Source organism: Papio anubis, chromosome 6 (genome assembly GCF_008728515.1).
Source record: "Papio anubis isolate 15944 chromosome 6, Panubis1.0, whole genome shotgun sequence".
Classification (NCBI taxonomy): Eukaryota; Metazoa; Chordata; class Mammalia; order Primates; family Cercopithecidae; genus Papio; species Papio anubis.
This window is the reverse complement of record NC_044981.1, coordinates 159071173-159097415: the sequence shown is the minus strand read 5'-3', so window position 1 is coordinate 159097415 and position 26243 is coordinate 159071173. Positions and strand designations below refer to the sequence as shown.

Sequence of the window (26243 nt, the reverse complement as noted above, 5' to 3'; positions counted from 1 at the left end):
CAAAAAGTGAACACACCTCTTTTGGTTGTGTCTGTTTTACTTTTTGTAGATTCTGAAGCAGTGGTGTTTGCAGACAGGCAGGTGACAAGTCAATAGGTACCTGATGAGCAGTTCCAATGATGATTGGCACAGTGCTGGACTGTACAAATCCCCACAGAACCCAAACGGGGACAAGCAACCAGACATTCATCGTAAAGCTGAATCTGAAGAGGTTACCAGAAAATGCATTCCTGAAACAAGTATTCATAAACTGTGTTTAATGAGTTCAAGGATAAATATGTCTAATGGGATTAAAAATTGCCTACCTATTCCACAGAGCTGTTACAAGAATTAAATGAGGTCCTGGGCCAGCTGCAGTGGCTCACACCTGTAATCTTTGGGAGGCCGAGGCGGGCAAATCACTTGAGGTCAGGTGATTCTCCTGCCTGGCCAACATAGTGAAGCCTCATCTCTACTGCAAACACAAAATTAGCTAGGCGTGGGGGTGAGCGCCTGTAATCCTAGCTACTCGGGAGGCTGAGGCACGAGAATCTCTTGAACCCGGGAGGTGGAGGTTGTGGTGAACCAGAATGGCACCATTGCACTCCAGCCTGGGAGACACAGTGAGACAACATCTCAAAACAAACAAATAAACCAAAAAATGAGGTTCTGGTTCTGAAAACTCTTTGTAAACTGTGAAGTTGTATACTAACTGCTATTACTGGAATCTCTTCTTTTTCCTAACATGCCTTTTTTTAACATCACTATAACAAGTTTTTTCTAGCAGTTCAGTAGATATGAATTCGAATGTGGGTCAAAATATCACTAAGTTTGATTATTATTACAAAGGAAATGGAGTACTTATTTCAGACTTGCTATATAATTGTCAAAATTGTTGTCCTTCATTGTAGAAACATTTTAAATTACTGCTAAGTTAGCTTAACTGAATTTTAACCTAAATTCTTAATGTATTCAATACCTCAAGGTGAACCCCCTCCCGCTCATTGTATTGATTGTGAAAAAAAGCTTATCTTAGGTGATATTTGTTATTAAAATTTTCAGAGTACACAGAAGAGATGAACATGAGTCTATTTAAATGTTCCTTTTAGTCATTTTTTTCTTCACAACAATAATCTTACAATTGCATCATTTTAAAATACTTGATGTGATATATGTCCTAAATGCCCTGACTTGATCATTACACATTCAGTGCACGTAACAACATATCACATGGACCCCATAAGTATGTACAACTCATATACCAATGAAAAATGTTTTAAATTTAATTTTAAAAAAATGTTTAAAGAGGATACTTGGCACTTAGCAAAGCAGAACACAACTTGTGGCCAGTTTAAATGATACTAACAAAAATGTACCTTTTGTTTAAATGATACTAACAAAAATGTACCTTTAGTTTAAATGATACTAACAAAAATGTACCTGTAGTTTAAATGATACTAACAAAAATGTACCTGTAGTTTAAATGATACTAACAAAAATGTACCTGATACAACAAATGTACCCAGTCAAAGTTGATACCAACAAAAATTCATGTTCACAAGTCTTGATGGATGATTTATGTCTTTCAAAACAAAAAGTCTGTCTACCCCAGCCACTCACCCCTGTCCTGCCTCCCTGTCCATAAATCAAGCTTTCATTATGGAACTGCTTCCCTTCCAACAACTCCCTGAGTTTTCAGCCTGATCCCAGCCTGACATCTTGGAGTACAGAAATGATGGCAAGGACTGTACTCACTTATTCAGAATCTGCCTTGTTCTTCCAGGAGAAGGGGGCCTCGGGAAGACATCACACTAGAAAGTGGACTACCTGGAAGTCTCATGATATCATCAGGACTTTGTGACTTCTTGAACTAGAGCAGTCTGAACCAGAGGAGGCTTAGCGAGCAGGAGAGGCTCCTCCGGAAGGATTAACAAATGGGCCATTCCCACGCTACTGAACATCATCATGAGGGGCCACAAAGCCCAGGAAGTTGTAACTTTAAGTATATATGCCCCTGTGCTGGCTATGATGTGTTTGAGCTTTTGGGAGCATTTTTCACCAATTCACTCATAATAAAAAAGTATTCCAGAGTACTGATGAAAGCTTGATGAGTCTGTAGGTTATGCCAGTGTTTCTTATGGGTTTCATTGTGGCTTTCATTGTTTTCATTAGTCTTCATTAAGACTAGAACCAGCTGTCTGTTTGTGATGTGTGCTTCAGTGAGACTGATTTAGGTTGTAATCCCATTCAAGACTGGTGGACAGAAGATTCAGATGGAAAGTGGCAAGAAAGCCGCAAGATCAATGGATGCTTTGAAATATGTTGTACTAGCCACTTGTTTTCTGTTTTATTGGTTCACTATCTTAATAAAAAAAGAAAGATGGCTAACTTTGCAGATAGATTAAGGTTGATATAAAGTTGGAATTAAGGCCATTACTTTTGTTTTTCGTTTAGTATGTTTATCAGCAGGTATTTAAAATTTTTCCCCCAAATATTTTCTTTTCATTTGGAAAAATAATCTGAATGGAAATTTTGTGGTTTCAGAAGGTTAGTATTATTCCTAAAATATATTACTATTAGACATGAACAATGAAAAGTCCTTTTTTACCCATATATATGAAAAATTCCATAATGAGCATTTATTAATTTGCTATTAAAAATGTATACATTTTATTTTAAAGGAAAAGAGAAGAAAGATAATTAAAGACATCTGGCACTTTTGGAAATAAGCTCACGTGCTTACATGCACACACACACGTGAAAATTAAGTCAGAAAGTGACTAATATATTTACTTGGTGTCTCATGCACAAATTATTTAATTTCCAATGAGTTAGCCATTTTATTGAAATCCCTTAAGTGAGTTCAGTTTTTAAAGTGCTTACTTAATGCCTACTGTGTGCACAATACTGTGCCAGATGCTGTTGGAGATATAAATATCAAGTACAGTTTACCGTGACACAAACAGAAGCATAAAGCAATGTGTGAATATATGTTTGTAAGGGTCAGGCAGGTTTTAAAGTGAGAAAACAGAGTGGCAAAACCTGATTTCTAGTAATGGTTGAAAGTATTGAATACAAATGCCAATATCAACAACAAGCCTAAGTGTATCTCTACTTTTAAAATAAATGTTGCTGTTATGAGTATCTGGGAAGGCTTAGAACCACATTCATTATTATTTGGTTACACCATGAAATGATGTGTTTTGAATGCATTGCAAATAATCTGAAACACAGAAAAAATACATATTAAATTTTAAAAGTTAAATTTAAAGTTAAATGTTTTAAAAGACAAGACAAAAAAAAGTGTACTTATGAGTACAGCTGTTTAAACATACAGTCACTATCCCTTCTTTTCCCAGAAGTGTGAATGAGGAAGAAAAATACTGGGAAGAAAGAAAGCAAAATACGAACATGTCTTTGTTTATGGATGGTAGCAGCTATCGATGTTTTTTTTTGAAATTTCTTGTAACATTTTTGTATTTTTGAGAGAGAGAGAGAGAGAGATTGAAGATATTTACGATGAAACAAAGGAGAAAAAGGCAAAAAAGTATAGTGGGGGTATTTTTAAAATCTGCATAAGTATGACCGCATGTGAAATATCTCCAAGAGTATGTGTTGTTGTTGCTTTATGGCATAAGGGACTATGTAAAGAACACTGAAATTTGTAATAAAATAAAACATCACAGTCATACAGTTTGTCAGAAATCCCAGAATTTCAGCTGAAGCATAACAGTACAAGATTGATGAGCCATGGTGCCCAAAGGTGGGGTGCTTTGCAGGGAGAGGAGAGCTGGTGGGAGTGGAAGAGAGTGAGAGGATGTTGACCTCAGCTTTCATCCAGTCCACACTCATAGTGACAGTAATGACAACGGCAACTTACTGAGCACCCACCACGTGCCAGGTGCCACCCAGAAGCTTGCTTTATGGCACCGTGTGTTAATGGTGATGAAAAATCAGCTCTGCTCCAATAAAGCAAAGCAGGAGCGCACGGAGCACAGGGACACTGCCTGGGCATAGTGCCCATCTGGCTGGACAGTGTCACTAAGTTCCCATTTTCCTGGGAAACTTAGTTGTTTTTAGAAATCCTGGTTTAGTATTGTTTGCTTTTTTTGTTGGTGTTAATGTGAGGAATATTACATTCTAATCATCCTATTTCTTACTGAAACTTGGCCTTTCTCGCAGCAAAAGTCACTTAGTTCCGCTGGGCACCGCAGCGCACACCTGTAATCCCACCACTTTGGGAGGCTGAGGCAGGCGGATCACTTGAGATCAGGAGTTCAATACCAGCCTGGCCAACATGGTGAAACCCTGTCTCTACTAAAAATACAAAAATTAGTTAGGCATGGAGGCACACACCTATAATCCCAGATACTTGGGAGGCTGAGGCAGGAGAATTGCTTGAACCTGAGAGGTGGAGGTTGCAATGAGCCAAGATAGTGCCACTGCATTCCGACTTGGATGACGGATTGAGACTCCATGTAAAAAAAGAAAAAAATAAAGACTTCAAAAACTCACTTAGTTCAAATATGTTTATGTTGATGTGTAACTTTTTTCCCAAAGAAAATATGAAAATTTCTATTTATTTGTACTATTGAGAGCCAAGTTATGAGAGATGCATAATCTCCTTGCAGCACAGATACATTTTTCTCTCCCTTTATTCTACGTGATAATTCAAATGAGTGAAGGTTTCATTTTGCTAGTCAAGATTACTTTCTTTCTGTGCTTCTTTATGAGGAAAGTCATTTTGTAATCATCAAGGAGGTTAATTTTGAATTCCTTAAAGGTAAATCACTGCAACCTAACTGATAGTCTATTATGCTTATATTTAATCACATATTATGCATGTATAATTATCAGATTAACCTATTCTTTGCATAACAACACCGTTATGTTTCTTTTAATTATGATTATTATATTATCATTAATATATTTATTGCCATTGTTCTTTAAGGGGGAAGGACTACCATTTGTTCCCGAGACTCTATGCTTTATTTTTGATAGTTGCTACCGGGTCAAGAAGTGGGACTAGGCTTTATGTCAGTGATAACTGTAACCCCAGGTTTTAATAAATGCTACTGTGGGCCAGGTGTGGTAGCTCACACCTGTAATCCCAGCACTTTGGGAGGCTGAGGCGGGCAGATCACCTGAGGTTGGGAGTTCGAGACCAGCCTGGCCAACATAGTGAAACCCTGTCTCTAATGAAAACACAATAATTAGCTGGGTGTGGTGGTGCATGCCTATAATCCCCGCTACTTGGGAGGCTGAGGCAGGCAGGAGAATCACCTGAACCTGGCAGGCAGAGGTTGCAGTGAGCTGAGATCGCACCACTACACTTCAGCCTGAGTAGCAGAGTGAGACTCTATCTCAAGAAAACAAAAATAAAAATAAATGCTACTGTGTGCTTACTTTATGTTTTTATAAAAGCATTTTAATTAAATGTTTGTTAAAATGTACCTCTTTATTAAAATAGCCAAATGAATAAGTCACAGCCTTCTTTCCCTTGGATCTGGTGGTTTTCACTGTGCACATTACCTTTCACATGACCATTGGACTAATAGAGCACTGATGCCTGTGTCGTGTCTGCATTAGCAGGACCTGCCACAGTACCTGTCACGGGCATGTAAGGCAGTCAGTAGGTGTTGATCGAACTGAACTCATTTCTTTAATCAAGAACAAGTGTCTTCATTGCAAGCTTTAACAGTTCAGGTATCTTTTGGTCTAATTTATTTTCTCTCTCTCTCTCTCTTTCTGTGTCCTTCAAACACATCTTATGTTTACAGAGCTGCTTTTTCTGTTTCAAGGAAAAAAGTAATCCATTTACTTGATTAGAAATACTGTTTGGCTCTTGATATTAGATTTAATATGCAGCAGGTGTCAAATTAAGACCTGGCTTGTAGCTCCTCGTGGTAGATTTCAAGTCCTGATTGCTATGACTTCAACGCATAGTCATATTGGAGAGGATGGCACAGGACCTCTTTCTCTTCTGAGATTCCCAGGACACTTACTCACCAACCGGAACATGGTAATGGGGTGATAATGTGTCTCAGTCAGTAGCGTTCGTAGTATACCTTTGCCCTCTCCATGAACATATAAAGACGTATTTCTGACAGAGCAGAACATTATAGTGGTTTCTCACAGATAGCATTAGCAGAGTATATTTTAGGAATTAATGCTAACTATTGAAACACAATAACTTCTGAAATGCCAATATCAGAATATTATCAAATCTGGATACTTATAATGCTTTATCACATAGTTAGAAGGAGGTACTTTACATTATTACGACATTCCCAAAGGCACCTCCTTTTAATTTTGTGGACTGAACTTATATACAACTTTCCCCTTCTTACCCAGCATATAGGGTCAGGCTAATTGGGGGTGAATCCTGGCTCCTCTACTGGGTGCCTTGGTGACACTGAGGTAGTTACTTATCCTATGGAAACCCAGCTTTTGCAATATTGGAGATGATATTAAACCAAGATTATAAGGTTGATGTGTTAAATAATGTAAATTGGCCAGGTGTTCTTTAAGGGGGAAGGACTACCATTTGTTCCCGAGACTCTATGCTTTATTTTTGATAGTTGCTACCAGGTCAAGAAGTGGGACTAGGCTTTATGTCAGTGATAACTGTAACCCCAGGTTTTAATAAATGCTACTGTGGGCCGGGTGTGGTGGCTCACGCCTATAATCCCATCACTTTGGGAGGCCGAGGTGGATGGATCACCTGAGGTCAGGAGTTCGAGACCAGCCTGGCTAACATGAAACCCTGTTTCTACTAAAAACACACAAAAAATTAGCCGGGCATGGTGGCGCATGCCTGTAATCCCAGCTACTCGGGAGGCTGAGGCGGGCGATGGCTTGAACCCAGGAGGGGGAGGTTGCAGTGAGCCGAGATCACACCATTGCACTCCAGCTTGGGCAACAAGAGCAAAACTCCATCTCAAAAAAATAAAAAAATAATAATAATAATGTAAGTCTATGAAATACTCAGTATGTTTACCCTGAAATGTGGAAACAAAAATAATTACCAACATTTACTCAGCATTTGTTCTATCTTTTAATCATTCATATGTAAACATGTAAATAATTGCTAACAGGAAATAAGAGAAGAATAGAATTGTGACAGGTTGAAGAATGTTTGTAAACACTAATCCCTGCATGACTCTTGGCAGAATTTGAGTAAATATGTATGGAATAAATGAATGGAGTCAGAGAATTTTCCAGAATATAGGAATTGGGTGGAATTAGAAGAACTAAATGCAGCCAGCAGGTGACAGGAGAAATGTGGTATGTAAGGGGAGTTAGTTTCTGTCGGAGGAAGCGGCCCCCATAACCACTCAGTTTTAGATATGCTTAAATGTTTACTGTGATTGGATATTAACTTTGAGTACCCTCTGAGGTAAAAGTAGTTATGATAAAAATAAAAGTTAATTTCTAATGTAGTCCACGAAAGGTGGACTATAGGCCAGGTGCGGTGGCGCATGCCTCTAACCCCAGCACTTTGGGAGGCTGAGGTGGGTGGATCACAAGGTCAGAAGTTTGAGACCAGCCTAGCCAAGATGGTGAAACCCAGTCTCTACTAAAAATGCAGAATATTAGCCGGGCACAGTGGTGGATGCCTGTAATCTCAGCTACTCGGGAGGCTGAGGCAGGAGAATCACTTGAACCCGGGAGGCGGAGGTTGCAGTGAGCCGAGCCATTGCACTCCAGCCTGGGCGACAGAGTGAGACTCCATCTCAAAAAAAAAAAAAAAAAAAAAAGAAAGGGAAAAAAACCCCAGAAAAGTATTTGTTGAATTGGTCTTGAAAAGTTAACTTGAATAACTTTGACACTGTTTCTGAAAATGCGTTTATAGGATATGCCCACAATTCATTGTATGGCTGACTTTTTTTCCTTACTAATTTAGAAAGCTGGAAAATCATGATATTCAAACATACATTAATGAATTTTTTGCTTGTGATTCACCTTCTGACTCCTGGATCCAGGAGCAAGGGGAATTATTCTGATTATTTTTCCCTGGCTAGACTTTGAAATACCCTGTCTCTAATCAGTAGCAGCTATGCTTAAATTCTTTTCAGGGGCAAGGCAGGAATTCTAATTTTTCTGAATGTACAGAGTGCTCCTCTCAGCAATTGACTTTGTTTATTGACTAATGACAGATTTTCCCTTGTGTTGGTTAAGAATGACTTTAAAGGTATATCAGATAATGTTTTGTGTACAGTGTTCTATGTTCTCTGTCCTGGCATATGTAAATATAGTCAGTCTTAGCCAGAAAATCGCATTTAAAACTCCAAGTACTTCAGTAAGACAGCAGAGATTTCCAAAGGCTTCGGAAGATTGGTGGTGGGTTATATTTTTGTATGGCTTTTCTGAGGGTTGTTTTATTTTCGTTTTTAAATTTTTGCTTTATAGGATAATTTGTTAATTGGTAAATTTTTTCATTTGAATGACGGAAGTCCTTCATTGTGCTCATGGAGAGTTTATGAGTCTTGCTACTTGCAGAGAGGGATAACTCTTTAGAATAGCTGTCCTCTGGGAGAGGGAAAGCATAAACAGAGAGATGCTGAGTCATAGAGCATTACTAAATCAACACATCAATCTCAGGAATAATTGTTGGATTCGTCAGTGGAAAATGATTCTACCACTTAAGGAAAGCCTTCAGGAATATACATCCTGTTCTCCCCTGACCAGCCAGCTCTTTCGGATATGAGAGTATTATATTCACAGGTGGAGTTTTTGTTTGTTTATCGAAGGAAAAGTGACTCTAGGAATGAAAAAGCCATGATTCGCAAAGAATTTCTTGCGGTGTTTCTGTCCTTGCTGGTCACTTCAGAAGCTAACTCTAAACCCTAAACCTCTTTCTAGCCTTTGCCACATAGAATGGTCATTGTCTTAGTGCATTTATGCCGCTATAACAGAATATCACAGACTAGGTAAATTGCAAGGAACAGAAATGTATTGACCCACTCTTCTGGAGGCCGGGAAGTCTAAGATCAAGGTGCCAGCAGGTTTTGTGTCTGGTAAGGTCCTTTTCTGCTTCTAACATGGCACCTTGTGTGCTGTGTCCTCCTGAGGGGGATCAAAGAGGCTTCAAATGGCAGAGGCAAGGGGGCCGAGAGACAAAAAGGCATACCCCTTACCCTTTTATAATGGTATTAATCCCATCCCCTTGGGGATTATCGCCCTATCCCCTCCCAAAAGTCCTACCTCCTATCACTGTCACAATGGCAACCAAATTTCAAGATGAGTTTTGAAGGGGGCAGACATGTAAGCCATAGCAATCACATTTTCATAAACAGTGTCTTTCCATATAGCAAGGAGGTATATAGCAAAGTCAGAATTTAAAGGCTTATTTTCCTTGCTGCTGAATTTAATATCATGTGTTATAATTCAGAGACATGGAAGGTACAATTTAAAAACCAGCTGATAAGTTTTTAGAGACCCACTGAGTACCTAGCACTGTGGAAAGTCTTCTGTGGGATTCAAAAGCTTAAGATAAAAACAAACCATTTAACCATTAGGCTTGGAGCCTGTTCATTAAAATGCAAAGAGAGCTGAGTTTAAGAGCTTGGTAACTTGGGTTTTAAGAGGAATAAAGCACTGCAGATATTATCATGCAAATTTGAACTTGAACTTGGTCCTAGAAATAAATTTCTATTCATAACTCCGTCTTTTCTTTCAGAGACCCTTAGACTATCTATATGACAGGATAAACTGTGTTAACACAAAAATGCAGACACCATAATCAGGATATTTTATCCTCAGTATCCTTAACTCTTGAAACTGGAATAACTGGATGATACAAAACATTTATTCAGCTTTCTTAAGTGCAAAGTCACATGGATAAACATTCTCATTCCAGTGTATTTTCTTTTCCATTTTAAAAATATTTAGCACTTGTTTTTATAAGCTTTAGGATCTATCAAGCAGTGAGAACTGAAGAAGGACAGGATTTCCTCCTGCAAGGCATCCTTTGCATACATAATCTTGGACTTCTCTGCTTCAGTGCTGTCTTCTCAGATGGATATGTAATGTGTGAAATGCTTAATAATGTCATGAAAGAGATTTATATGTTTATCTATGTTTTGCAGATAAGAGACTTAACCACAGGGAATTTAAATGACTGAGTGGTTAGCACTCTGCATTTGGAAATAATTCAAATTTTTATCTAAGTCTGTTTAAATTTTTGGCTTTTATTGCCCTTTGTGAGAGAGGTCATGTGAGAGAAAACATGATTCCCCCTCTCCCTGTTGGGTTTTTGGGGTCTACCTTTGCATCTTGGTTTTGACCAGGCTTCTCATAACTATATTCTAAAAATAAATTAGGGGAAAATGTGCAGATAGTTCAGTTAAGTAATTTACTTTACCTAACTCTATTAGTTGAGAAAAACTCTTAAAATCTAAGTTAAATATATATATTTTGAGACAGAGTTTCACTCTTGTTGCCTAGGCTGGAGTGTAGTAGTGGCTCACTGCAACCTCTGCCTCCTGGGTTCAAGTGATTCTCCTGCCTCAACCTCGAGTAGCTGGGATTACAGTCGCCTGTCACTACATCTGGCTAATTTTTGTATTTTTAGTAGAGATGAGATTTTGCCATGTTGGCCAGGCAGGTCTCGAACTCCTGACCTCAGGTGATCTGCCTGCCTTTGCCTCCCAAAGTGCTGGGATTACAGGTGTTAGCCACCGTGCCTGGCCTAAGTTAAATATTTATCTTTGTATATGAAGTTCTACAAATTCTTTATGTAAGTCATTCCATGGGAAGATTAGAAATTGGTTTCCTTTTCTTGTTGGATCATGACACTGGTGAGCTAGGAATTTAATATTCATTTCCACTTTTTCATTAATTGCCATATAACTACCTTGAATATTTTACTATTCATTCTAAGTTAAATAATCTTTAAAATCTCTCCCGAAAAGTAAATCGCTTATGAATGAATCTGTCCCTTTTGACCTTCACTTAACCTCTTTTATCTCAGATGCTTGGTATTCCTTTGGGGAAAGGAAAGCAAATTTATATTAGTATCAGTTCTCCTTTTAATACATTCAATCTTTTTATTAGCCTTATGACAGCATCTTCACTTAGTGGTGACACCCTCGTTGAACCTCCTGTGGCACTTTTGACTCTTTCTCAGAAGAGTGGTTTCTAGCATTGACTCCATTCTGGTACCCAAGGAGCCTGGAATATTAATGTTTTCTCAGTTCAGCAAGTATGCTTGACATTACATGGTATTTTCAGTACATACCACTGAATCATGTCTGTCTTAGACTTTGGGGTGAGGGGGGTGTCTCTGAAGAAGTAGGAAAGGCGTTATACACTCAGCAAGCCCTCAGGATTCTACAGCAGAGGTAGCACTGATGGAGCCTCAGATTGATGAGCCTGCTGAGAGCCTGTGCCCGGCTCCTTGCTGTTTGTGTGCTTCCACATATAAACAGTGTAGCTCAAGATTTCTGTGGGAAAGGGGCCTTGCCTAATTACCTCCCTTGATGTATTGTCCAACACAGTTCATGGACCTTCTCACATCCAGATGAATTTCATAAAACATTTTCTTGCCTGTTCCTGACATTTGCTGGTGGGCCTCCTACAGATTGTCTTTTTTTCCTCTCTCTTTGCCATTGTTATCCTCCTAATACAGGTCCCTGTCACCCCGTGCTAGATTTGGTCACACCTAAATTACTCCCAATTCTCAGGCCCTCCTTGAAGTTATTTTCTTTACTTTTTTTTTTTTTCAAGACAGGGTCTTGCTTTGTAGCCCAGGCTGGAGTGCAGTGGTGCAATCACTGCTCAATGAAACCTCTACCTTCCTGGGCTCATGTGATCCTCCTACCTCAGCCTCCCAAGTAGCCAGGACTACAGGCATGTGCCACCACACCTGGCTAATCTTTGATTTTTTTTTGTAGAGATGGGGTTCCACCATGTTAGCCAGGCTGCTCTCAAACTCCTAGGTTCAAGCCGTCCGCTTGCCTCAGTATCCCAAGTGCTGGGATTACAGGCATGAGCCACTGTGTGCAGCCAATGTTATTTTCAGAGCACCATCTGATACCATGGTTCCCTGTCACTGAAAGTCCAGTGTCTTCTAACTGTCATATAAACTCCAAACTCTTCAGGCCACCTTACGTCTATGGGACTAGATCTTAAAAGGAGTTGTATTATACTGAGAATATTATCTAAAATAATGATAACTTTCGTGATAGGTCATGTTTAATCAATTCAGCAAACTCTTGTGGGGAATATGTTGTGGGGTATCACCCATCTGGGGAGGTTCTGTGTGTATGTCAGCAAGAAAACAGGGCATTCCCTAAGAAGCTGAGTCTGCTAGAGAAGAAAGACGTGTCAACAGACATTTATAAGATAAGCCCAATAATTGTGTGTGTGAACGTGTGTGTATAGATCTGTGTGTGTTGAATTTTTGTATGTTTGTAAATGTGTGTGAATGTGTGTGTTTCAATCTGTGTGATTATGTGTGTGTGAATTTGTGTGTGTACGTGTGTGTGAATCTGTGTGTATCTGTGTGTGTGAATTTGTGTAAATCTGTGTGTGAATTTGTGGGTGTGTATGTGTATATCTGTGTGGGTGAATCTGCATGTGTGACCTTGTGTGTGTAAATCTATGTGTGTGAATCTGAATATGTGTGTGAAAGTGTGTGTGAGAATCTGTGTGAATCTGTGTGTGTGAACATTGTGTATAAATCTGTGTGAGTCTCGATATGTGTGTGAAAGAGTGTGTGTGTGTGTGTGTGTGTGCATGAACTTGTTGCATGTAGATTTTGTCCACTGAAGGAAGTTGAGGCACCCTCCACTACAGTGATTAGGAGTCGCTAGAGATGAGGTGATTAGATTGGGTCTTGAAGGAGTATTGGGTCTGAGTATTTGCTGGGCATGGAAGATAAAAGATTTGAAAAGTCATTCTAAGTAGAGGAATCGGCATGTTTAATGTCATATTATTGAAACTAAGTGACAGATTCGATTGGAGTCTGGATTGGAAGAAGGGGCACATGGCAATGACAGGCTTTGATTTCTTTTTCCAGGAAAAGGCTCAACGTTCATTTGCTATGTCAAAGAAGAATATGTAGCATAAGATTTTAAAAAATAGGAAAAATTGGCTCAAATTGTTTTGTAGGGTGATGACTGAAGAAACATATGTAGATAAATAAACTTTTTGAATAAGAATTGAAGGCCAGGCTGTTTTTCTGTCTTACGGTGTTTAAGTTACTTTTGTGTCAACCTTGAACTTTTGGAGCTTAAGTTCATTTACTTTTAGTAAAATTTGTTTTCCTTTTTCTAAGAAAAAAATAGGACATAAGTTAGACTTAAATGGGATTTTTTTTAAGATAAAATAGCTCTTAGAAATTTTGCATTTTGATGAGATGAATTTAAATGAACTAAGTGCAATCAAATGAACAGCCCTTAAAATATACTATGTGTGAAAAATCAAATCAAGAATGCTTAGAGCAAAACATTTAAGGCTTTATTATATTGAAGCCATTTGAAAAGTATATTCTAAATGATGAACAAATAGAATGTGTGATCAGATTTTATAATTTAACACTGACTTCCCTCTTTTCCACGGTTGTACTCCTTTCCTGTTCTATATACAGTTTTCCTAAATACATTGTTCTCAAAACAGACATTTAAAATAGTATTGCTGTTTTATTATGAGAAATATTTATACTCTTTGTTTAAATATGTATGTGATCTAGAAACATTTAAAAAGGATAATTAATTTCACATACCCAGCCCCAGACTGTTAAACTTTTGTTGCAAAGTCCACTGAAGCCATTTTAGCCATGCGCATATATGCACACACACTTGCCCTTTTATAACATGTTTTTAATACCTTATATTTAATACATGTAATTTTCATATTTTTAATTAAAACAGAGGCTTATATATATGTTTGTGTATATCACATAGTTTTGTACATGTTTTTCACTTAATACCATTAATATTTTGGTTGTGGATTACTGTTTTTGGTGGCTAAATATTATTTTAATTTGTCCAAATATTTCCTCCTGATAAACCCCTGTGAGTTGAATTGCTGATTCAGAGAACATCGATATTTCAGCCTTTAAAAGGGTTTTTATGTTCCCGTCATCAGTGGTTGTAAGTGCATATGTTTGCAGACCCTCATCAATATTGAAGTTAGCTTCCTTTGGATCATTTTTGCCAATTGTATTTATTTAGTTTTTAAATTTTTTTAAATTAATTATAGTTTTTTGAGACAGGGTCTCACTCTGTTGCCCGGGCTGGACTGCATTGGTGTGATCACAGCTCACTGCAACCTTGATCTCCTGGGCTCCAGTGATCCTCTCACCTCAGCCTCTCGAGTAGCTGGGACTATAGGCATGCACCATCATGCCTGGCTAAATTTTTTAGTTTTAGTGGAAACAGATCCTCGCTATGTTACTGAGGCTGGTCTCAAACCCCTGGTCTCAAGTGATCCTTCTGGCTTGGCTTCCCACAGTGCTGAGATTACAGGTGAGCCACTGTGCCTGGCCCATTTTTGCCATTATTATTTTATTTTTATTTATTTTGAGACAGAGTCTTGCTCTGTTGCCTAGGCTGGAGTGCCGTGGCACAATCTCAGTTCACTGGAACCTCCGCCTCCCGGGTTCAAGCAATTCTCCTGCCTCAGCCTCCTAAGTAGCTGGGATTACAGGTGCCCGCCACCACACCTGAATAATTTTTGTATTTTTAGTAGAGACGGGGTTTCACGATGTTGGCCAGGCTGCTCTCGAGCTCCTGACCTCAGGTGATCCACCTGCCTCAGCCTCCCAAAGTGCTGGGATTACAGGCACGAGCCACCGTGCCTGGCCCATTTTTGCCAATTTTAGAATTCAAACTGTTACTCGTTTCCCTGTGATTTGATTGTTTTTTTTCCTATTATTGATCATCTTTTTGTTAAAGTTTGTATATTTGCTTATTTATTGGGGGTATTTATCTTTTTCATATTTGTTTATCAGAGCTTTTTATAGATTGAAGATACAACTCTTTGGTTATGATTATTTCTCCACCTACTCACTTATTTTTTAATTTGCATATGTGTGTTTTTATGTATGTTTTGGCATACAGACATTTTAAAGATTTAGGTCATCCAATCTGTCATTATGTTTTATGTTTTATCTTTATGATCATGCTTAGAAATGAAAGGCATTATTTTTGCCATTTTTCATTTACCTGAAAGAAACTGAACCCACCCTGATGGTAAATCTTTAGTCACTAAGATGCCTTGAGGGGCATCAAATCCTCAATCTCAATTTGTCTTTTGTTCAAAATGTACAATAAGTAGTCCCTTTTTTTTTTTTTTTTTTTTTTTTTTTAAAGACGGAGCCTCACTCTGTCACCCATGCTGGAGTGCAGTAGTACCATCTCGTTTCACTGCAACCTCCGCCTCCCTGGGCTCAAGTAATTCTCCTGCTTCAGCCTCCTGAGTAGCTGGGACTATAGGCATGCGCCACCATGCCCAGCTAATTTTTGTATTTTTAGTAGACAGTGTTTCACCATGTTGGTCAAGCTGGTCTCCAACTCCTGACCTCAAATGATCCACCCGCCTTGGCCTTCCAAAGTGCTGGGATTACAGGCATGAGCCACTGCCCCAAGCCAGCAGTCCCTTTTTAAAGGGAAGAAATGTTTTTTTAGGAAAGCCTGTGAGATTCCAAAGTCAATCTGAATGTTCAACACTGGGTAATTTTCGTCTCTGTGTCTGCTGCCCAACCCTTGTTCAAGTTAGTGGTAGTGCAGTGTTGATTTCATCTTCCTAATATGCAATTTTCTTGCTTACTTTTCAGTGTTTGTATCAATAGATAGCATGCCTTTTGAGATTTGACTTTTATTAATAATTGTGTCTAACTGTCCAGGCATTTTTGTGATGCTCTAGACTTCCCATCATACTTTAAGACTGAGTCAGCAGAGGGAACTGCACGTTCAATGGTACATAGGTGAGTGAGAACATAGTAGACAGGAAACTGGAAATCAGGATATGGTTTCTGAAGAGAGGACATGGTCAGAGTGAGGAGGCAGAAGAAGGCAGAGTGAGAACCAAGGTTGAAGAAGGAAATAAGATTCAAGCCATGCATGATCTCATAAACCTTACAGGGAGACTGAACTTCATTATAAACCAATAGAACCAAGAAAGGATTTTTCCAAGGGAAGAGGCACAATCAAGACCCAGATTTTATGGCTACAGAATGCAAAACTGAATGGGGAATGACTGGAGAGTTGCTGCTGGGGGACTGTTGCAAGAGTGGACAAGAGATCCAGGTAAAAGCTCCAGGCCGATTGTTCTCTTGTTCTGGAATATAGGGTGCCATGGGTCTAGACGGCACAAATCCTATGGTGTTTATTTATAATACAAATAGTGTTGAGGAGTCTATGGAGACAGTGAGACCTACAGCCTGCATGACTGGGATGTAGACCTGGCCGTTCTTTTAGACACCAGATTTGTGATGGTGATGACAAGCTCGGTTGTGGATGTGTGGTCTGTATACAAATGGGTCCAGAGCTGAGGAATCTGGGAGTGTGCTAGAGAGGCAAGCACGGAGGTCAAGTCTGCATGTATCAGCATAGAGACTAAACTATAAGTCCTGGGAGCTAGGGGTCAACCAGTAAGACTGCATTAAATGAAAAAAGACCGAGGGAAAACATGGAGGAAGAGCGGCAAGTGCTCTCAGGAAGCCGAGATACAATTGCTGGAGGGAGAGGAGGACAGCCAGGATGTCTTCAGGAATTCACAAGGGAGAGCCTAGGAAATCATCAGAGGGGTCACCTGTGTAGTATGAGCCATAAAGGTTAGGGTTAAAAATGGTTTGCTGGGTGTGACCATGCAGAGGTCATTCTGCAGTCTTTTGTCTGAAGCAATGAAGAGGTGAAGAACACAGTAGGTAGTTCTGTTTCTACCAGAAGACATCTGTTTCTCCAAGACTGACAGAAGATGAAGATAGATGCAGATCTAGGTGCAGGGCCTGGAATCTGAGGGGTGTCCGGCCTCATTTTCTCCATGGGCATAGAAGAGGCCTTCTGAAGGAAGAGAGGAGACCTAGTAGCCATTACCAAGAACACTGATGGATTTGATTACATAAAAACTGAAATTTTATGTGTGGTAAAAGAAAAAACAAATAGAAATAAAAGATGAACCATAAGCTGGGAGAGAATATTTGAAAAGCATAAAACAAAGGATTAACATCCCTAATCTATAAAACATGAAAGGGGGAAAACTCAGCTACAGTGTTGCCAAGTCCACTCAGAACAACCAGTGTACGTAATGGAAAAGAAAACAACCAATACATTTGACCTTGCTGGAATCAAGCAAGTTCATATTAAAACAACAGAATACCTCCTTTTGTCTATCAGATTAGCAAAGACAAAAAAACTTAACACTCAATGCTGTTGAAGAAATAGGGGCTATATGTCTTACTGATGGGGAATAAATTAATTCAGCATTTTGGGGACAGCAATCTTATGGTCTCTTCAAAATGTGCACATGCATTTCCTGTGAAACAGCCATCCCATTTTGAGAATTTAGCCTTCAGAAATAAAACTACAGGAATGTCAAAGATACACTTTGAAATAAGTAGCAATATTGCTTCTAGTGACAAAATATTCAATCTGAAGATCGATCAATAATGAAATAGTAGAATAAAAAACGGAATATCCATACTATGAAAGAGATGTTAAAAAGATGATTGGCTTAAGAATATCATGATACAAATGTAACCGGGCAGCATAACCTCAAAATGCATTTTAAAACTTTTTTTTTTTCTCTTTCTCTTGGGTTTCAAGATGTAACCTTGAAGCAAACTACAGAAGCCTTTTTCCTTTAGCTTTAAAATAGACTCCACGTCCCTCCTTTTCTCCCCAGATATACTCCCTTCTTATTTATCTAACTGTATGTTAGCATCTAATTATGTGCCTTCTTTGAAGATTCAGGGGCTAATCTTGAGACAGACAGACCAAGCCTAGAGACCCAGCTGCAAAATTCCAGAGGTGACCTCAGGGGGCTAATCAGCAGCCCTGCCACTGTTGAGATGACGCCAGACCATGTACCAGGTGGACTGGGACGCAAGATAGCCACTGGAACAAGATACACAGACGTGGTCCTCAGCACAATTCTGGCATGCCTTTCATATCAAGTTTTCCCTTTTTAAACTCCTTTCTTCCCCACCAAAATTTGAAGTAGTTGCTTTGGATGGGAATCCAGCCACTTCCCCAGGACTAGTTTTGGTTGATAAAGTCACTTTCTTTCTAACAGGCCTCACACTTGTTAATTCTACTCTGCAAGCAATGAGCTTTCTGTTACATAAATGATCACAATTCAGAGTATAGAAATCATAATTCAGAATAAGTTATACATTCCCTTTAAATGGACTTATGTAAATGTATTTCACGTTTGTATAAATAAGAGAAAAGTATGGAAAGATACTAGCTAAATTTTTAACTGGGAAGGGGTAGGTGATGGAAGTGGCATTGGTAGACCAGATGAACCTTAATATCACTTGGATTACTAGCAAAAGGGTGTATGACCCATTTAATTCACATCACTAAAATAAAATGAGTAATTTTATAACAAAAGAGACAGTAAACAGAACAGACTGAGTAGAAGCGAGCAGGGACTAATTGGAAGGTTGTCACAATGAGGAGGTTTCAAAGGATGGAAGAATTCGAAGGTGTTGGGACCAATATCTATGCATGGGAGCGCTGAAAGTCTGCAGATGGCAGAGAGCTGGGAAGATCTCCAAGACAGCTCCTGGCCCTGCCTGCCCCCGAGAGGCGGTGTCCTCCTCGGGGAGCTTGTGAGAAAAAAGGGATGCACAGAGTGAGGGCTGGGAGGTCTTAGCTTTTGAGGGAAGCCTGCGTTTCAGTTTTAGGATCACCCATTGGAATGAGTGATTCAGTCCAAGACGTGGAACTCATTCTCTGTTTGGAATCTACCCAAATATATAAGACATTCTAAAAATGGAAAATAGAGCACCCACAAGGTGAAAAACATAATTGTAAATAAAATGAATAGAGATGATTTTGAGAAATGTGGGCATTTAAAGGACAATTTTTCAGATATTCTGTGTTTATGTCTGGCAATTAAGATTTCAATGAAACATTTCTGTTGCTTTTACTGACTGTTGATAGTTTTATTAACGACAAGGAGTGACACACAGATATTAAAAATGCAGAGAATTACTGGGGAGCAAAGGGAAGAGCCCCGGGGCGGGGGGTTGTTTGTTTTTAGGTTTACACAGAGTTTTGTAAGAATAGTTTCACAGCCACAGGAACCTAAATTTTCTATAAATATTTTTAAATGAGTGGGGGATAGTGTATGTCTGCATAAGAAGTGTGACCATTCATGATTTCCTGATTGATTTGACTAGTGAGATTGATTGAAAGAGCTAGTAAGATTCCTTTAATGCTGTTTTTCCATAGAATTGATAATATTTTTCTCTCCCTGGTAGGACATTTTGTAGTAAAGTAAGGACACTCTGAAAGGAGTATTTCAGTGCCCCAAATACTGTACAATGATATTGCCCCCATGAAGACGTTTTGCTCTCTCCAATGACAGACTTAAGGATGTCCGTCTACACCTGGCCCATCAGGATAGTAATTCGGATGCTTTGACAAGTTCGCTGCTCCATTATCTTCATTCTGCAGATGACAAAGCTGGAGCAAGAGGAAGCTAAGCTGGATCACACAGCCAGCTAATGTCAGGGCTTTGCTGTAAATCTTCTTGTGTAAGTCTTGGATATGTTTTCTATAGCCATAAATTATTTTTCACGAGTGCTGAGTGTTTATTCTGCAGCAGTATGGAAGCATGTAGAGTAAAACCCGAGTTACTTAACATTATGCAGGAGATCATAGTAAGTAATAACTTGGGATATGGATTTTCCTGGAAAATTTAACTCATTCCGCATGACACACTGAAGGATGCCTTCAGAACCTACGTGGACATTTAAAGACACATTTGGGACAGGTGAGACAGTTTATAAGGGGGGTAATAGAGGGCAAGATCTCAAGTCTAGGTGCCAGGATGCAGGCTGGATGAAAGGAGCGTTTTCCTTCTTCTTTTCCCAGTAAAGTGGGAAGCAAATGTCTTTGGGTGTCTGACTTTGTTAGACTGGCTGTTTTTAGGTTAAAATGACAATAACATTATTCGATTGCTACTTTGGTCTCTGAGTTAATCTGTGCTGCAGATGTAGTTTCTGTGGGGACTGAACGCCTATATTAAGGTAACTAACAAGACGTCAAATATGACTTGAACTTAATGATGCTGGATTTGGTTGTTATTGGTCTATGTTCATTCTTTTTTTTATTCTTTGCTCTGTCGCCCAGGCTGGAGTGCAATGGCACAGTCTCGGTTCACTGCAACCTCCATCTCCTCAGGTGATCCACCCGCCTTGGCCTTCCAAAGCGCTGGGATTACAGGTGTGAGCCACCGTGCCCAGCCTCAATGTTTACTCTTTTTCTAGAACCTGCAGTGACCCATCAAATAATACCTAATGTATGTGCAATAAAGTTACAATCTCTCTCCGTAATCCCTGTGCTTATTTTGCTTACAAATGCATAGGAAAGTATATCATCTATAATCTGAAGCATAGCTGTGTATGTTTCCATTAGCTGATACTTGAGTGCCTGCTAAAACCAAGTGTTAGTAATACAGATAGAAAATGGTGAACACAGGTAGCAGATCAACAAGTAAGAATTATGTAAGAATCTTAGATAATAAATGTGAAGTAAATTAAACAGGGTAACATGGTAGTAACCAGATCATGTTACTATCTGATAGTTATACACACATACACACACACACACAGTGTGTGGTATAAGTTTAGATCGAGTCCTCAGGAAGGACCTGAGAAAGTGACTCCAGAGCTGAGGTATGAATGAGAAGGAAGAAGAAGCCACAGTATTTTAGGGAGATGGAAAGAGTAAGATTGGAGACCTAAAGCCAGATTGTTGTGAAAAGAGAGAACTCACATAGCGGACTCAGTGAGGGGAGGGCAATAGGAGATGACGTCAGGGAGATCTGGGGGCCCAGATCTGGGGGCCCAGATGGGCATGGTCCTGAGACTTTGGGAAGGAAGTAGAGTACAATTGAAGAACAAGGGGGCCGGGCGTGGTGGCTCACACCTGTAATCCCAGCACTTTGGGAGGCTGAGGCAGGCGGATCACTTGAGGTTAGGAGTTCAAGACCAGACTGGCCAATATGGTGAAACCCCTTCTTTACCAAAAATATAAAAAATTAGCCAGGTGCGGTGGCATGCAACTGTAATCCCAGCTACTTGGGAGGTTGAGGCAGCAGAATTGCTTGAACCTGGGAAGCAGAGGTTGCAGTGAGTGAGATTGTACCACCGTACTCCAGCTTGGGCAACAGAGTGAGACTCTGTCTGAAAAATAAAAAGAAGAAGAAGAAGGGAAGCAGCAGAAAGAACCTCAAGGATAGGGTCGCACTGAAGAAAAATGTAAAACCCCCTCTGGCAGCTGTGAGAAGAGTTAATTGGGAATGGCGGGAAGAGTCTCAGTCGGCCAGGGGGCAATGGTGATGCTTCTGACCAAGTGGTAGCTGCAGATATGGACAAAGTGGATCAATGGAGGGCTTACTAAGGAAGCGAATAGGCATTGTTGATTGACTAGATATGGGAGGCAAAGTGAATTGTCAAGGATGGCTCCTAGGATTGTTTTCTTTTTGTTTTAGAATAGCTCATCTTAATAAATAAGATAAAATAAGAGGACCATACACAGCAGTCATGAGACGTTTGTCAGCCATCTGTAGAAGCCATAATTATGACCATTTTATAAATCATGCAGCCTGGCTCCCTTCCCAAGGTCACTCAGCTGATGAGTGGGGAAGAGGAATCAAGGTCACCCAGACTCGGCTCAGAGCCTGGTTCTCATCCTCTGAGTCACACTGCTGTCCTGGTATGGACCTAGAGAATGCATGTGTATCAGTCCCTGCTTTGCTCCTAATGTTCTCCTCAACTAAGCTGGGCCAAGTGATACTCAGGCTTAACACAGAAAAAAAAGATGTATTGAACCTTAGGTGTCAGGAGCAACACTTATATTGCTTCCTCTGCCTTCAGCCTTAGAGATGGGTGGCCTCTCACTGCAGGCTGAAGTCCTGATGAGACAGCAACATGAGCTGGGCCACTGTCCTCAGCCTCTTCCAGGGATGGGCCTTCCACAGGGCCACAAGGATTTGACTGGAGGAGGCCCCTGGGAACTCTCAGAGAAGACCTGGGATAGTCAGTTTATATTTCTGGGGTTTTCTGACATCACAGGAGAGAGATGGTACATACTGGTCACTTTCACGCTGATTGGGTAATGAGATGGGCGATAGTCAAAGATACACTAATTGTTCAATCCTAGGTTTGCATACTTGATCTGGTACATGCTTTCAGCCTCAGCATGGCTGCAGTTGGTGATCTCCTCCTACTGCGCCTTGACCGCAGCGATGACACTGTCCGTGTCCAGGGAGTGGCTGTTGTCCATGGACAGCACCACAGATGTGTCTGAGATCTGGGACTGCAGCTCCTGGATCTCCTCTTCATACGGCTGCCTGAGGAAATTGATCTCGTCAGTCAGCCCTTCCAGGTGAGACTCCAACTCTACCTGGTTCATGTAAGCATCATCCATGTCCTTCTTGATGAGGACAAATTCATTCTCCATCTCTGTATGCTTATTGATCTCATCCTTGTACTTGTTCTTAAAGTCCTCCACAAGCCGCTGCATGTTGCCAAGCTCGGCCTTCAGCTTGAGCTTCTCCTGGCCCAGAGTGTCCGGCTGCCACCTAGGGTTGTTGATGTAGCTCTTGAACATGTTGTCCATGTTGCTCCAAGCCATCTTCTGCTGCTGCGGAGGCTCCACTTGGTCTCCAGTATCTTGTTCTGCTGCTCCAGGAATTGTACCTTGTCTATGAAGGAGGCAAACTTGTTGAGGGTCTTGATATGCTCCTTCTCTTGGGTGCGCATGGCCTGGACATTGGGGTCCACCTCCAGGTCAAGGGAGCTCAGCAGGCTCTGGTTGACCATGATGGCAGTGATGCCTCCCATGCTGCTGGCCCTACCATAGCCTCCACCCAGGCCACCCCCAGAAGCTGCTGCTGCCCACTCAGGTGAAACTTGAGGAGCTGATGTGGGCACTGGGCCCACTTGTGTAGGAGCAGCTGCTGAAGGCCTGGGGGCCAGAGGTGGACACCTTGTAGGACTTCTGGGTCACCCTGATGGACATGGTGGAGGCAATCAGATTGAACCAGGCAGAGATTCCAGAAGGAGCAGAGAAGCTGCTTCTTGGTCGCTGTGCAGAAGCTTTTTAACTTGATATGATCCTCTTTGTCCATTTTTATTTTGGTTGCTTATACTTGTGGGGTATTGCTCAAGAAATTTTTGCCCAGACAGACCAATATCCTGGAGAGTTTCCCCAGTGTTTTCTTGAAGTAGTTTCATAGTTTGAGGTTTTCTATTTAATTTTTAAATCCATTTTGCTTTGATTTTTTATATATGGTGAGAGACAGGAGTCTCGTTTCATTCTTCTGCCTGTTGATACCCACTCTTCTCAGCACCACTTACTGAAGAGACTCTTTTTCCCAGTGTATGTTCTTGGCACTTTTGTCAAAAATGAGTTTGCTGTAGGTGTGTGGATTGTTTATTGGTTCTTTGTTCTGTTTCATTCCTCTGTGTGTCTGTTTTTATGCCAGTACCGTGCTGTTTTGCTTATGATAGCTCTGTAGTATAATTTGAAGTCAAGTAATGTGATTCCTTCAGTTTTGTTCTTTTTGCTTAGGATAACTTTGGCGATTCTGGGTCTTTTGTGGTGCCATATAACTTTTAGGATTCTTTTTTCTGTTTCCATGCAGAATGTCATTGGCGTTTTGATAGAGATTGTGCTGAAACTGTAGATTGCTTTGTGTAGTGTGGACATTTTAATGATATTGGATTTTAATCCACGAACACAGAATATTTTTCCTTTTTTGGCGTTCTCTTTATTTCATTAGCATTTTATAGTTTTCATTACAGAGATCTTTTGCTTCTTTGGTTAATTCCTAAGAATTTAATTTTGTGTGTGGCTATTGTAAATGGAATTACTTTTTTATTTCTTTTTCACATTTTTCTTTGTTGGCATATAGAAATGCTACTGATTTTTGTATGTAGATTTTGTGTCCTGCAACTCTACAGAATTTGGGTATCAGTTCTAATGGTTTCTTGTTGAATCTTAAGATTTTTCCAAATATAAGATCATATCATCTGCAAACAAGGATAATTTGACTTCTTCCTTTATAATTTGGATGCCTTTTATTTATTTCTCTTTTCTGATTGCTCTAGCTAGGACTTCCAGTACTATGTTGAATAACAGTGGTGACATCAAGCATCCTTGTCAGGTTTCCAATCTTAGAAGAAAGCCGTTCAGTTTTTCCCCATGAAGTATGATACTAACTGTGGGTCTGTCATTTATGGCTTTTAATAAAAGCCATCCGTTGAGATGTGTTCCTTATCCCCAGTATTTTGAAGATTTTTATCATGAAGCGATGTTGAATTTTATTAAATACTTTTTCAGCATCAATTGAAATGATCATAGGACTTTTATCTTTCATTCTGTTGATGTAATGTATCATTGATTGACTTGAATATTTTGAATCATCCTTGCAACCCAGGGATAAATCCCACTTGGTCATAATGTATGATCTTTCTAATGTATTGTTGAATTCAGTTTGCTAGCATTTTGCTGAGGATTTTTGCATCAATATTCATCAGAAATAGTGGCCTGTAGTTTTCTTTTTTTGATGTGTTTCTGGTTTTGGTATCAGAGTAATACTGGCCTCGTAGAACAAGTTTGGAAGTATTCCCTCTTCCTCTGTTTTTTGGAATAGTTTGAATAGGGTTGGTATTAGTTCTTCTTTACATGTTTGGTAGAATTCAGTGGTAAAACCATCAGGTCCTGGGCTTTTCTTTACTGGGAGACTTTTTATTATGGCTTTAATCTTGTTACTGTTATTGGTCTGTTCGGGTTTTGGATTTCTTTTCCTGGTTCGGTAATGGTAGGTTGTATGTATCTAGAATTTGTCCATTTATTCTAGACTTTCCAATATATTGACATATAGTTGCTCATAGTAGCCACAAATGATCCTTTGAACTTCTGTAGCATCAGTTGCAATGTTTCCTTTTTCATTTATGATTTTGTTTATTTGGATCTTCTCTCTTTTTTTCTTTGTTAGTCTGGCTAAAGATTTGTCTATTTGTTTGACTTTTCAAGAAACCAACTTTTTGTTTTATTGATCTTTTGTATTTTTTTATTTCAATTTCATTTATTTCTGCTCTGATCATTATTACTTTCTTCTACTAATTATTGGCATATAGAAATGCTACTGATTTTGGGGCTATCATGCAGATTAAGTCTGATGTTTCTTTGTTGATTTTCTGTTTGGAAGACCTGTGCAGTTCTTGCAAACAGTGGGGTGCTGAAGTCTCCAGTTATTATTGTATTGAGGCCTCTCTCTTTAGCTCTAGTACCATTTGCTTTATCTTAATATATCTGGGTGCTCCAGTGTTGGGTGCATATATATTTAAAGTTGTTATATCCTCTTGCTGAATTGACTCCTTTATCATTATATAGTGACCTTTTTTGTATCTTCTTATACTTTTTGTCTTGAAATCTATTTTTTCTGATATAAGTATAGCAACTCCTGCTCTTTTTTGTCTTCCATTAGCATAGAATATCTTCTTCCATCCCTTTATTTTCAGTCTGTGTGGATCTTTGTAGTGAAGTATTTTTCTTGTAGGCAACAAATAAATGAGTCTTGTTTTTTTCATCCATTCACCCAGTCTGTGTCTTTTGGTTGCAGAGTTTAGTCCCTTTACATTGGTTGTTATTTATTTATTTATTTATTTATTTTGAGACTGAGTTTCACTCTTGTCACCCAGACTGGAGTGCGATGTTGCAATCTCAGCTCACTGCAACCTCTGTCTTTCAGGTTCAAGCAATTCTCTTGCCTCAGCCTTTCAAGTAGCTGGGATTACAGGCACACACCACCATGCCCGGCTAATTTTTGTATTTTTAATACTGATGAGGTTTCACCATGTTCGCCAGGCTGGCCTCCAATTCCTGACCTCCCGGGCAGGTGACCCGCCCACTTCAGCCTCACAAAGTGCTGGGATTATAGGCGTGAGCCACCGTGCCCAGCCAATGTTATTATTTATAACTAAGGACTTACTCCTGCCATTTTGTTATTTGTTTTCTGGTTGTTTTGTTGTCTTCTCTTCCTTTCTTTTCTTCCTATCTTCCTCTAGTGAA

The 26243-nt window shown here is 39.7% G+C and overlaps 1 protein-coding gene and 1 pseudogene across 4 annotated transcripts in view; one reads left to right on the top strand and one right to left on the bottom strand.

Moving 5' to 3' along the window:
* The window catches only part of PRKN (parkin RBR E3 ubiquitin protein ligase), a 1413696-nt gene that overhangs the window by 142902 nt on the left and 1244551 nt on the right, over positions 1–26243 (top strand). The gene's annotated exons all lie outside the window — the stretch shown is intronic.
* LOC101013430 lies at positions 22337–23011 on the bottom strand (annotated as a pseudogene). Its single transcript, XR_004184596.1, has one exon. The product of XR_004184596.1 is annotated as a keratin, type II cytoskeletal 8 pseudogene (transcript).